Below are 12352 nucleotides of genomic sequence, written 5' to 3' on the forward strand. Positions count from 1 at the left end.
TCCGCTCAGAAGAAGCCATTGCCTTCTCCATGGGGTTTCTGCATTAGAGCCAATAGGCTAAAAATAGCCATTGTCTAATCAGATAGAATTAGAAATGCTTGCCTAAAGGCTGCTTGCCACTCTAGCTACTTTCACCTGTTGCACTTTCACTTTACCCTATAAGCTACGTCTACACGGGGATGCTACATCGAAATAGCTTATTTCGATGTAGCGAAATCGAAATAAGCTATTTCGATGAATAGCGTCTACACATCCTCCAGGGCTGGTGCCGTCGACGATGGGCAACACTACGTCGAAGTAGGCGCTGTAGGGGAGCATCTACAGCCAAAGAAGCACACATCGATATAAGGGTGCCAGGAACGGCTGCAGACAAGGTCACAGGGCGGACTAGCACTTCCCGGGCAACAGCAAGCCGCTCCCTTAAAGGGCCCCTCCCAGACACACTTGCACTAAACAACACAAGATCCACAGAGCCGACAACTGGTTGCAGACCCTGTGCATGCAGCATGGATCCCCAGCTGCAGCAGCAGCAGCCAGAAGCCCTGGGCTAAGGGCTGCTGCACACGGTGACCATAGAGCCCCGCAGGGGCTGGAGAGAGCATCTCTCAACCCCTCAGCTGATGGCCGCCATGGCGGACCCCACTATTTCGATGTTGCGGGACACAGATCGTCTACACGTGCCCTACTTCGACGTTCAACGTCGAAGTAGGGCGCTATTCCCACCTCCTGTTGGGGATAGCGACTTCGACATCTCGCCGCCTTACGTCGATTTCCACTTCGAAATAGCGCTCGCCACGTGTAGACGTGACGGGCGCTATTTCGAAGTTGGCACAGCTACTTCGAAGTAGCTGGCTCGTGTAGTGAATGTTTGAGAACTCCTTTTGAAGTGAGCATCTGCCCTGAAAAATAGTATTGTGCAAAGCCAGGTTTGTCTAGGAGTGTCTTCAGATCAGATTTGCTCCGTTTACAAGTAGAAGATACTTCCTCTCGCGCTCACTTGCCAGCCCTGCAAACTCAGAATGAAATCTGCAAGGCAAGTTGGGTTCTCTCGTGCATGATCACCAATACAACAGGCTCTGCAAGCCAAATCCATCTTGGCTCAGGTTTATTTGCCAGCTCAGCAAGGAAGCTCTCCTTCTGGGCCAGATTGTCATTGCTCTTCAGGCAGGCTTTCAAAAGGGCTCAGCACCAACAAACAGAGCCAATCCTTCAAAAAAGCTTTCCGTGTAGCAGATCCCACTGTTCTCAATGGAAGCTGCTGGGTGCTAAGGCCTCTAGAAAAAAGGTGACCTTAATAACTGCCCTTCCCTCTCCAGTAACTCATTCCAGCTGTGGCTCCTGTTAATGTATTGGCTGTTCATGGGATGGGATGTCATGTAGCAACTAAAGCAAGAGGCTGATATTCAGGATTATACATTTTCGTCCCAGGTTTGCCACAGACTGTTTGTGACTGCAGTCAATTCCCTTGACCTCTCCATGTCTGTCTCGCCAAGTGTAAACGGGAGATCATTCTTACCTGCCTCCCAATTATATTGTGACGTTTAGATCTCATTTGTAAAGGGCTTTGAGATGCATGAATGAAAGGAGCTGTAGAGGTTGTATGAATGGAAGCTAATACTCATAGGCTCAGAAGAGATCAGATTTTACTAGCTACTATGAGAGGGGCAAGACCTGAGCAAGCAGCGTGAGGGCACTAAAGGTGATGGCACAATGATGTCCATGAGTCCCTCTTACATTTAATGACAGTTCCACTGTTAGAAGTGTGGTGTGACCGACTGTTACACCAAAGAGCACAGCTGACTAACCAGCTTACACATACACAAACTTTCCATAGGCTGCATGTTCTCTGGGATTTTCCACATAGCCTTTGTTCATCCCTCTCCCCTTTGAGCTGGGGAGGGGAAAAGATTTCCCATTGGCTTTCTCCATAAATACTGCTGTATATTTTTAGCTGTTCAGGATGTGTCTCCAAGTAACACGCTGGCTCTGAACTTGCCTTGTCAGCCTTCCCTTTAAACTCTCTCCCTCAGAAGGTTTATGGCTGGCTTTCTGTAGCTTTGCTGATGCAGCCTGTAATGTTTATATGGCCAATCAAGTATCGGCTGAAACCCAAACCTAGGAGTTTTCCTCTTTCTCCTGGTACTGAGTTTGCGAGATGACAATCTGGTAGTTTTCTATGTGCAGTTTCTCCCTGCTCCCCCAAATCCTGCCACCTGAAAGATTTATAAAAACATGTGTGATGATAATCAGTAGGGGACGGAAACGACCTAGCCTCTAGATCTCTGTTTCTAGGTGATTTATAATGCAGTCTTTCCCTAACATCCCTACCTCCCAGAGCAGTTCGTGGACTTCGAGATTAATCACAGAATTTAATCTGTTTCTCAAATCTCCTTGCAAGCAAAGAGGGATGGTTGGAGCCACCTTCTTGCATTTTCTCTTTGCAAGCTCCCTTCCATCCAGTGGCTTAAGATGTTCTCAAAACTCTTCAATGAAACAATTGGCCTGGAGCAGCTAAACTGCTTCAACCTATGGCAGCTGTTCCCATCACTTCAACTCAACAGACATTTCTGGCTTTAAAATGAAAGAGTACCAAGTTAAGCGTTGATCCAGTAAAAGAGATTTTGTCACCCACCTTGCCTATCTAATATCGTGGGACCCAGAGGGCTACCACACCACTGTGTACAGTGAGTGATAATCCTGGAGGTAATATTGGAGCTAGGTAGCACTGCACCATGGAAAGCTATAGGGTAGAAAGATGAAATCACTTTGTCTGACCCTGATCTGAGCTCTCAACATGGCAGTAAAAATACTTCTGTTTTGCCAAAATAGCTGCATTATAGTTGGAAAAATGGGCAAAAAAATTAAAAGGTAGACAAGCCTCAACGAAGCACAAGCCTTAAGCTTCAGACCTGCCAAGGCTTCCCTCTTCCTGAAGTTTAAATAGGTCTGTGTTAAGGTTCTCTTACCCTCGTCAGCTGAGTGTTTATTGTCTCACTTTCCCCTTCTTGGGCTCCCCAATATATTCATGCTTCAGGTAACTTTTGGGGGTGCAGTTTATTAACAAAATGGTTCTTTGTGAGGAAAATGTGTCTTTGAGTTGACAGGCCTCACAGTTCCTCCCCAGTCCTAGGGCCCAGAGCCCTGTTCTTTCCTAAAGTGGTTCTCTGCAGTGTCTTCTCCTCCCATCCTTAGCTCAGGCAGCTCCCCCTAAAAGGCAAAACTCACCCAGTTGCTGTCAGGTGACGTTTGGTCACCTGATTCAGCCATCAGTCAGGACCTTAAAAGAGGGCATAGAGAAGCATGACCAGTATAATTGCCTAAGCACCAGTGCAGCGTTACATTGTCCTCTGTCTCGGAAGAAATTTCGTATTAACATAGCTCCTCTTGACCGAGCAACGATTTCCACTCTTTTAGGACCAGAGTGGGCAAAGTACCCCAGAAGTTACTTGAGTAAAAATGCAGCTGCTTTCACTTCTGGATACTTGAGTACAACAAATATGTGAATTGGGTGTGTGCTTTTACTCCAGTAGTTTTCCAGAAGGACACCGGAGATTAGCACTTAAGTACATTCACCTCAAGACTTTTACTCGAGTAACTTTGGGGGTACTTTTTTCTACCTCTCCTTAGAACTGCTTTGCAATGGTAAGAGTTGGTAAATGTTTCCATGGCAGTTGTCATGTTTCTCATACATAAAGTGCAGCCACTTGCTTTTAGCCTAAAACCTCTCCTTTTAAAACTTGTAAATAGCAACACCGTACACAAGTGAAGTCCTCCAGGAAAAGCACAGTGTGCCTGTATCTTCAGTGTCGCAGGGCTCCGAACAGCTCTGAAAACAAAATGGCTGCTTTCTCCGAAAACAGTGGCTACGCCGGACATTTAAAGATGCAGCGCCCGCAAAAATACGTGTCTCGGGTGACCGAGCTGCATGCACCAATATCAACTCATCTGATTTGCTCGTGTATTTGTTTGCAGTAGTGGGGGTGAGATGGGGAGTGTAGCCTTGCTTTCTCTTCTAAACTTTTACCCCTCAGCTGAGAGAGAGCTGCATTTGAACCCCTTCTGTTTCCCTGTGTATCTGCAAGCACTGAGGCAGCCCTCCATTTTGCAGTTCTCCCCTCCACCCACCTTTCATTTAGGTGGCCTAGCTGCTCTCCAGTAAGTTTTTAACAGTCATGCACTGCAATCCAGAGCCCGCATTGAGTGGCACCATTTGGTTATTTCACCGACCTCGAGAAAGGAACTGGGAGATGGTCAGAGAACATGGTTAGCAATTCTGAGGCTTCTAATTGCTCCTCAGAGAAGGAAGTTTCCAGGACTATTTCACAGTGACACGCTGTCTGCAATTCTGTGGCAGTGCAGGGTGGGATCATGGGAGTCTCTCCGAGCTGCGATGGCATAGAGATCCAAAGGAGGGGGATTGGGAGTTCGAGCAGGAGGGGAGAGAACTGGGCAAGAAGTCAAAGGTTTCTTTATGTCCCGAGGAACTGGGAACTCCTGGCCTCCAAACACCTAGATTCACTTATGTTGCTCACCGTTACATGCTCGACTGGTCACATCTCATACGAGCATTTCCCACACAGCCACGCGGCACTGACCAAAGCTCCCAAAGGCCTGTCCTCCTCTTGTCTGCTGCTCTCTGTGTAAAGCTCGGTGTGGGGGAGAGGTCAGAAGAGTGTTTTGTTTGCTGGCTACAAAGACCCAGGTCCTCAGTGGATGTTAGGCTCCTAACTTCCACTGAAATCAATGGCCATTACTAACCGAAACACCTTAGAGCAGGGGTTAGCAAGAAGAGCCATTTTTTTCCCCCAGATTCAGTAAAAGCTCAGGAATTCAACAGCCACAAAACATGTGAATACGAGATGTTCCTTAATAAAGCAACATCAAACCATACATTTTGTAACCCCTGTCTCAAGAACAGCCCACACGCAATGCTTTGTAATGAGATATACATTTACTCCTGAACCCACTTGAATTATGCCAATTTCACTTCACGTTTAATTTCAGTTTTCTTTCTTAAAATGCGTATTGCCTGTCAGAGCAGGAATGCCCCAAGCTCCCTTTTTCCTTTTCAAAGCCGAGACTTTCTTAACAACACGATCAAAACACAGGTACGGTGTCCTATCCCACAATGCACTGCACATATTAAAGCGGGGGTTATCCAACATTTTGAGATCACATATCATTTGCTATTTAGATATTAGTTGTTCAGTGTTTGGGTTTTTAGACATTCACCGTTTTATCAAATCATCAGGAGGGTTGTTTTTTTTTTACTTTGCAATTATAGCACTGGGAACCACGAAAGTCCTTAGAGCCACAGGTTGCAGACCCCTGTCTTAGAGGATCTGGCCCAAAGTCCTGCCCAAGAATCTGGTGGAGATACTCCTTGGGGCCTTTACAAGGCAATGCTATGTACAGAAATGGTCAGGGAGAGGTACTTGTAATGAAGGGTTAGGGATCCTTTCAAATCTTCTCTGCATTACAGGTAAGGAATTGCACAGACAAGACCCTAATTCAATGAAAATCCCATTCATGCTCCATCCTGAGCCTCTCTGGGGTGGTTGGCACATTGGCCAAAGACAGTGCTACAAGTAAGACTCTTCCAGGTTAATTTTAACATGATGGGATTTATAATATGGTGGGAGCTGTGTAGAAATTCCCAACCTTCAGACACCATGCCTGGATGCACAGATAAAAATATAGGCTTATAGAAATGTGAGGAAGCAACATTTCCACCTTGCTCCAAAATGAAGGCTTTGCACTCTGGTTAGGGCCAAAACTTGCCTCCTTTGTCTGTTGTGTGACTAAAGTCAAACCCAAGAAAGTGCAACACAACCTCACCTTGCGACATATCGACTGATGGCCCAGCATCATATCCTGCGACAATCCGAAGAGGCTTCCATGGGCGCAGACCTGGCATACTGCCTGTAAGGGTCAGAATTTCAAAAGAGTTCAGTGTCCCACAGCTCACATTATAACGCTCGTGGCCAGATTTTCAGAACTGTAGGGGCTTCAGTCAAGACCTTGCCATTTTATTGGTCACATTTCCATGACAGTCTGTGTATATAAGTAAAATGTTCAGAACGGCCACAAGACTGAACATTTGATACATTCCTTTGTATATTGACTTTAAAAAACATTGCCAACAGTTTAAGAGTTTGGTATGACCACACATACATGACTCATTTAGCAAGTAGCAGAGACTTCTTATTGCTTTTCCACCCCTTTTTAAATTTTTTTTAATGATCTTATTAGATATGTGTATGTTGGAAGCCAGGAGGGTGCGTGGGGGGCGGATGGTGGGCAGGGAGGTTAAAAAAGATTATTTAAGTTGCAATGTTTATTTTTGAAGCTCTAGAGGTACATAGGGAGTTTTACAGACAGAATATATGAGACCAAATTCTGCACTGGCTGAAATGGCTGTAATTCTGTTGAAATCAATAGAGCTATCCCAGCTTTACACCACTATAAATGCAATCAGAATTTGGCTCCTGGTGCTTCAAGTATTAGCTAAACCACACAATAGTTCCAAACAGCATCAGAATTTATTTACCGCTCTGCTGCGACTTTAGAGAACTGCAGATCCAAACTTGGCAGCTAGCGCACCTCAAATTAGACTGCATAATTTTGCCTGCACTATAGATCGGTGTTCAGTTCCTGGGGCACCTTATCACAGGAAAAAGACTACCAATGTGGAAAGGGGGTAGTATAAGAAAACTGAGCTGAGTCCTGGTCTTGAGGGTCGGATTTAGGAAAAAAGATTTAGCATCGTTCCTGAGCTGCTTTTTCACTGCACAAACTTGAAAGTGCCTCACTAGATGACTGCAAAAATCACAGACAGGAAACATGTAAGAGCTGATTCAGGCAAGTTATTGACTCTGGAGACAGGATTAAAAAAAAACACCTCGGGATAATCTCAGTGCCACTTCTGAATCATATTTTATAAAGGGCCCTCTGGGCCTGTTTAATTCAGCACACCCTCTCAGGAGCACTGGAGTTTCTCTTCTCAAGACTACTCTAGGTATTACCCTAAATTTCCCTTGAATACCTCGCGTGACTAAGCCTCAATGACTTCCCATGGGCGAATACATTAAAGAGCCACTATGGGATGATTTATTGAACGTCTGTACAGAAGTACATAGAAAAATCCAAGCAATAGGCTCACCCTAGAAGAGAAAAACAGTTGAATTTGGTATTAAATTTTTAAAAACTTGACTCATTTTTCCTCTTACAGTAATTTTACCTCTTCACTTCCCTCTCTAATGGGTAGCAGTGTGGGTTGGGAAGAAGAGGAGGACAGAGCTGCCCTAAACAGTGAGAGACGTTCCTCCAGGAAAACGTGGGTCTGCACTTTGCGGATTTTCTGAACTTGGCCCAGCCTGGCCTTTCCCTTAATTTGAGGTGGGTGGAGGAAAAGGTAGGGAGGAGCTCTTTCTCCTATCCTTGGCTAGTTTAGAGCAGCTTTCTCCACGTTTCTCCTCCTCCCACCCCTTCCTGAGCTACTGCTTTGAGACTTTCCCACCTATTTCAATCTTCCACAGAAAACCTTCTTAGCAGACTCTATTGCTTGGAATACATTGCCATGCATGTCTTGTGTCAGCAAGGGAAGGGACAATCAGCCCCACTCCCCGATAAATGGATCTGTAGGTCAGTAGGCTGCAGGGTCAGGGTTTCAGGACACAAAGGGGTGGACTTCTGGAACAGGCCACCCCCTGCTCTGAAAGCCCTAGTGCTGAATTTATTTGTGCTCTCCTTGGGGGATCTTATCTCAAAGAAATAGACAACCAGGGCCAAGTGACACGCTCAAACTGGCTTTTACCAGCACTGTCTACAATATAATAGTTTATCTCCAAACTTCCCCAGGTTACTGGCTAAGTGACCCTGCTCTGTTTGATCTGCAAGGGCAGGAGAGATGTGACGAAGTGAAGTGTGTGCGTGTGTAAGACAGGCTGTTTTCAGGATGCTGAATAGCTTATGTAAGGTATGGAATCTGTGCTCCGTGTAACCTAGTCCTGGCTACTTGTAACCTAGGCAATCAGGTATCGCCTTTGCTCCCTGGGAAACGGAATGGAGAGGGCTCTGACTTCTCTTCTCTGAGGGCTGAAATAAGGAGAGGTGGGCAGAGGGGAGTTCTTTCTATCCTTAGCTAGTTTACCACAGCTTTTCTCCTTGTTTTCCCTCCCCCTCACTTCCTGAGCTAGTGCTATGGGACTTTCCTACCTCTTTCAGTCAACATTAGCCTCTGCTTTCACCCATCTCTATGCTGCTTCCTGCTTCTTTTAGCTTCTCGAAAGCTAACGTACAAAGTAAGGGCACAGGGAGGTTTGCTGCTGTTGTCCTCATTCTGATGGTCTTTGCCTTAATAGCTAAGTGGTGTCGGGTGGGTGGGAGAGACAGGGAAGAGAAGGAAGTTCTCACAATTGCGCACACACACAATTTCTAGACGAGGCCGTTGCCCTAAATTTCTGTCATCTTTATAAATGTCACCTCCTGAAGTGCCACTACCAGCTAAAGGCAGCAGGTGTCGCTCTGGTCCTTGCTGACCAAAGACCCAGGAGAAAGCAGAGGAGAGAAAGCAGTGGAACACAGGCATTTAGAAAAGGAACAATTTGCTTCAAAACATTTGCTTTGTAACAGGGTCGTCTATAAATTCTGGGATTTCCTGTTTGCTTAATGGCAGCCTTTCTTTTTTTTTTTTTTTCAAGCTGCAGACTGGAATCATTTTATTACGGCTCACTGCAAGCCTCTTTCCCATCTATGCCTACATTTGCAGACTTTGCTCAGAAATTTCCCAGCTTTCGGGGGTTTTAAGTCAGCTCCTTCAGCGCCGTCCTCTGGAGCCCATGCTTTAATTTCCTTTGGGCTTTGGAGGTGGTGAGATCATGGTAGTTTTAAGAGGAAAGTGCTGGATGCATTAATGACTTCTTTTCATGCTGGTGTATGTTTGTTCTGGATATAAAAGAAGAAAAATATGTGTGCGCTGGCGACAAAGAGGATAGAGAAATCTGGATTGCGTGGTAAACTGGATGCAAGCAAACCAAATGTGTTTTAATATGGCTAAATGGAAATGTATAATTCTGGGAACAAAGAGGTGTAGGCCATCGCAACATACTGGGGATCTCCATCCTGGGAAGCACTGATTGGAGGAAAAACAAAATTGGCCTTGGTGAACACAAATTTTGTGGCCAAAAGGGCTAATGCAATTCTTGGATGGAATGGTGACTGGTGAGGAAGGGTTGAGGGGGATACCAGCCATGTGCCCGTGCCCTGCTCCTCTCCCACTGCTCTGCCTCTGCCCACCTCTTCCTTCCGAAGCACTGTGTCACTTCCAGTGAGTGCAGGGGAAGTCCCGTCCCTCCCTGGAGTGGTGCAGTCTGTGGGTAGCTTCCTAAGTCACATGGCTCCGCTCCAGGGGAGGAGCGGGACCAGCCCCGCACTCAGTAGAAGTGGCACACCACTGACAGTGAGTGTGGGTGTGTGGGAGAGCAGACACGGGGTTGCGCATGCCCCCTGTGCCCTCTCCCTGCCCAGTGTGGTGCCACTGCTTGTATGCATAAACAGGGGAACCTCAAGTGAACGTAGCAAAGGTATTTAACTCTATGTGTGGCACTAGTATGACCTCTGCTGAAATACTGTGTCAGATCTGGTGTTTACTCTCCAAGAAAAGGCATTAATAAACTGGAGAGGGTTCAGAGAAGAGCCATGAAAGTGATTAAAGGATTTGAAAACCTGCCTTTAATGACAGACTCAAAGGGCTCACAGTCTAGTCAGCTTAACAAAGAGAAGGTGAAGGCATGACTTGATAGCAGTCTGTGGGTACTTACACCAGGAACAAATATTTAATAACCTGCTCTTTGGCCTCACTGAGGAAGGTGTGCCATATCCTAATGGCTGCAAGTTGAAGCCAGACAACGTTGGACTGGAAATATGGTGTACGTTTTTAACAGCGAGCATAATTTACCAAGAGTTGTAGAGAATTCTCCATCATGGGTGATTTTAAAAACAGATATTGGAGGTTTTTCTAAAAGATCTGCTCTAGGACTTATTTTGGGGGAATTCTCTGAGCTGTCAGACTAGATTATCACAGCGGTCCTTTCTGGCCCTGGAATCTCTGCAAATGTAACGAAAGAAGAGTTTAGAGAAAGCACTGCTTAACTGCGTGGGTCCCATTGCTGAGTTCCTAGCAGGTCCAATGAGCTCGCCTTGTTGAGAGGAAGTTGTCCCTGTGAAATAAAGACCGGATCTGGATGAATTTACTCACCTCCTGAGTCAAACTGTCACCCATAGCTTACAGTCACAGAGTTTAAGGCCGGAAGGAACCGACGGGGTGGGGGACATTTCTGGGGCTGGGGATCGCTGACCCACAGAAAAATCAGTCGAGGGACACACGCAAGTGAGAAGCAAAAACGGAACCTCACTGACCTGACACCCCAGTGAGAAGCGGAACGGAAAAAGGACACTCCTTTCACCCATGTAATTTGGGGCACCAGGGCTCCCCTTGTGCTCCAGCCCCATACAGGGGGAGGAAGGCTCGGAGGCTCAAATCTTTTCCTTACAGACAGATTAGCTCTTCTGGGGAGTGTGGACTAGTAGGTTTTGTGGGGGAGCCCCCAGGCTCCGGGCTGGGGCCAAAAATGAGGGATTTGGTGTGCAGGAGAGGGCTGTCAGGGAGTGGGCTGGAGCTGGAAGTGCAGAAAGAGGCTTGCGGTGCTTACTCAGAACCGCTCCCATTGGGTGGGTGTCAGGGATGGCTCTGTGCCACCCTGAACTTGCAGGCACCGCCCTCCCCCTCTCCCATTGGCCACAGTACTTAGGAGCACCACAGTGTGCAGAGCTTTTTAGAAAATCTGTCCTGTTTGTGACTGCTGAGCATATATTGGTCTGTTTCTAAAGTACCTCTGACATTGGGGTCCTGGCCATGATTGGAGCTCCTCGGTGCTACAGTAACACACCCAAGTAATCACAGTCATTTGAAAGCCTCTGTGAAAGGTAGGGTCTAGCACATGGGGATTCAAGTGAGGGTTCAAAGCTCACTGTATCGATCCTATGAATCAGGCCCAGAGCCGACTGCAGTCACTCTAGGTCTAGAACAGGCTCCCTGCCCGCCCTAACCCTAACAACCATTCTCACTGTCTGCATGGTGCTGCTATGTTCGGTGGGCTGGCAACGGCTTCAGACTATTTTTGGCAGCAATTAAAAACATTCAGGAGGCACCTGTCACTTTGGTGCTAATGTTTTCAGAGGGATTTTGATTTGTATTTTAAGAAAGAACTGTAAAATTCTGCAATATGGTTTATACTGCACATCAGTCATCTTCCATATGGAGGTGAAAAGTGACAAGCAATTTCTGTCCATTGGAAGCCGTTCTTTCAAATATTGCCTCATCGAGACGGTGGCGGGAGATTTTTACGGTGATTAACGCTTCTCCAATGCTTGCTATCTGAGGATCAGAAGCACTTTCATGAAACATTAATGAATTTAGCTTCATACCTGTGAAGTGGGGAAATGTTATTGGCTCAAGAAACTGAAGCACGGGGATTAAATATCAATTATTCAAAACCAGCACTCATTTGGGACGCCTGGATTTTTGCAGGCCCTGTAAGAGGCATCAAGGGCATGATTTTTCAGAGGTTGAGTGTTGCAGTTCCCACTGATTTCAGCTGGGGATGTGATTGCTCAGAAAATCTGTTAGCCCACAGTCTCCTGACAATGGTCACCCAAGTTGAAAGCCTCTCCCTTTTTGAAAATGGGGACCCAGCTGACGTGCCTGGAAGCTTGTGGCTTGACTGGAAATAATACACAGTTCTCCTTTCCATCCAAGCAACTGCTCAGTCTGTGGATACATCTCTCTGATGTGGAATGCCTGGGGACACATTAAATAGATGCATGGTGTATGCATTGTAACACTTTTGTTTGCTAGTGGGGTTAATCAAAGAAAACATTACACCAGAGACAAACTAAGCTGACTTTACATGTGATACGTGTAACTTTTTAAATGATTGCCCTGCTACAAATAACTACACAGTCAGTTAAACAGAACTTTTAAGATGATGTATAATTGAATTATTTGATGACTCTCAAATGGAACGTACATTAGTTAGCCCAGCCTCCTGGAGCCCAAAGAGCAGCTCTTAGTTATCCAAGCACACTAGAGAGCAGCTCCTGTTCAGCATTCACTAATTCCACAAACAAAAGGCTATGGACAGGTGCATAAATGCATGTTCAGATTTCAGAACTGTCATTTCTATTTACAAAACTCCATTAATTACCGACAAAAAAGATCACACACATGTATCTTTGCACTAAACATCACAGAAAAAGGCCACCGTTTTGCAATCAGACACCACTGTTTCAC

Source organism: Carettochelys insculpta, chromosome 18 (genome assembly GCF_033958435.1).
Source record: "Carettochelys insculpta isolate YL-2023 chromosome 18, ASM3395843v1, whole genome shotgun sequence".
In the NCBI taxonomy this organism is placed as follows: Eukaryota; Metazoa; Chordata; order Testudines; family Carettochelyidae; genus Carettochelys; species Carettochelys insculpta.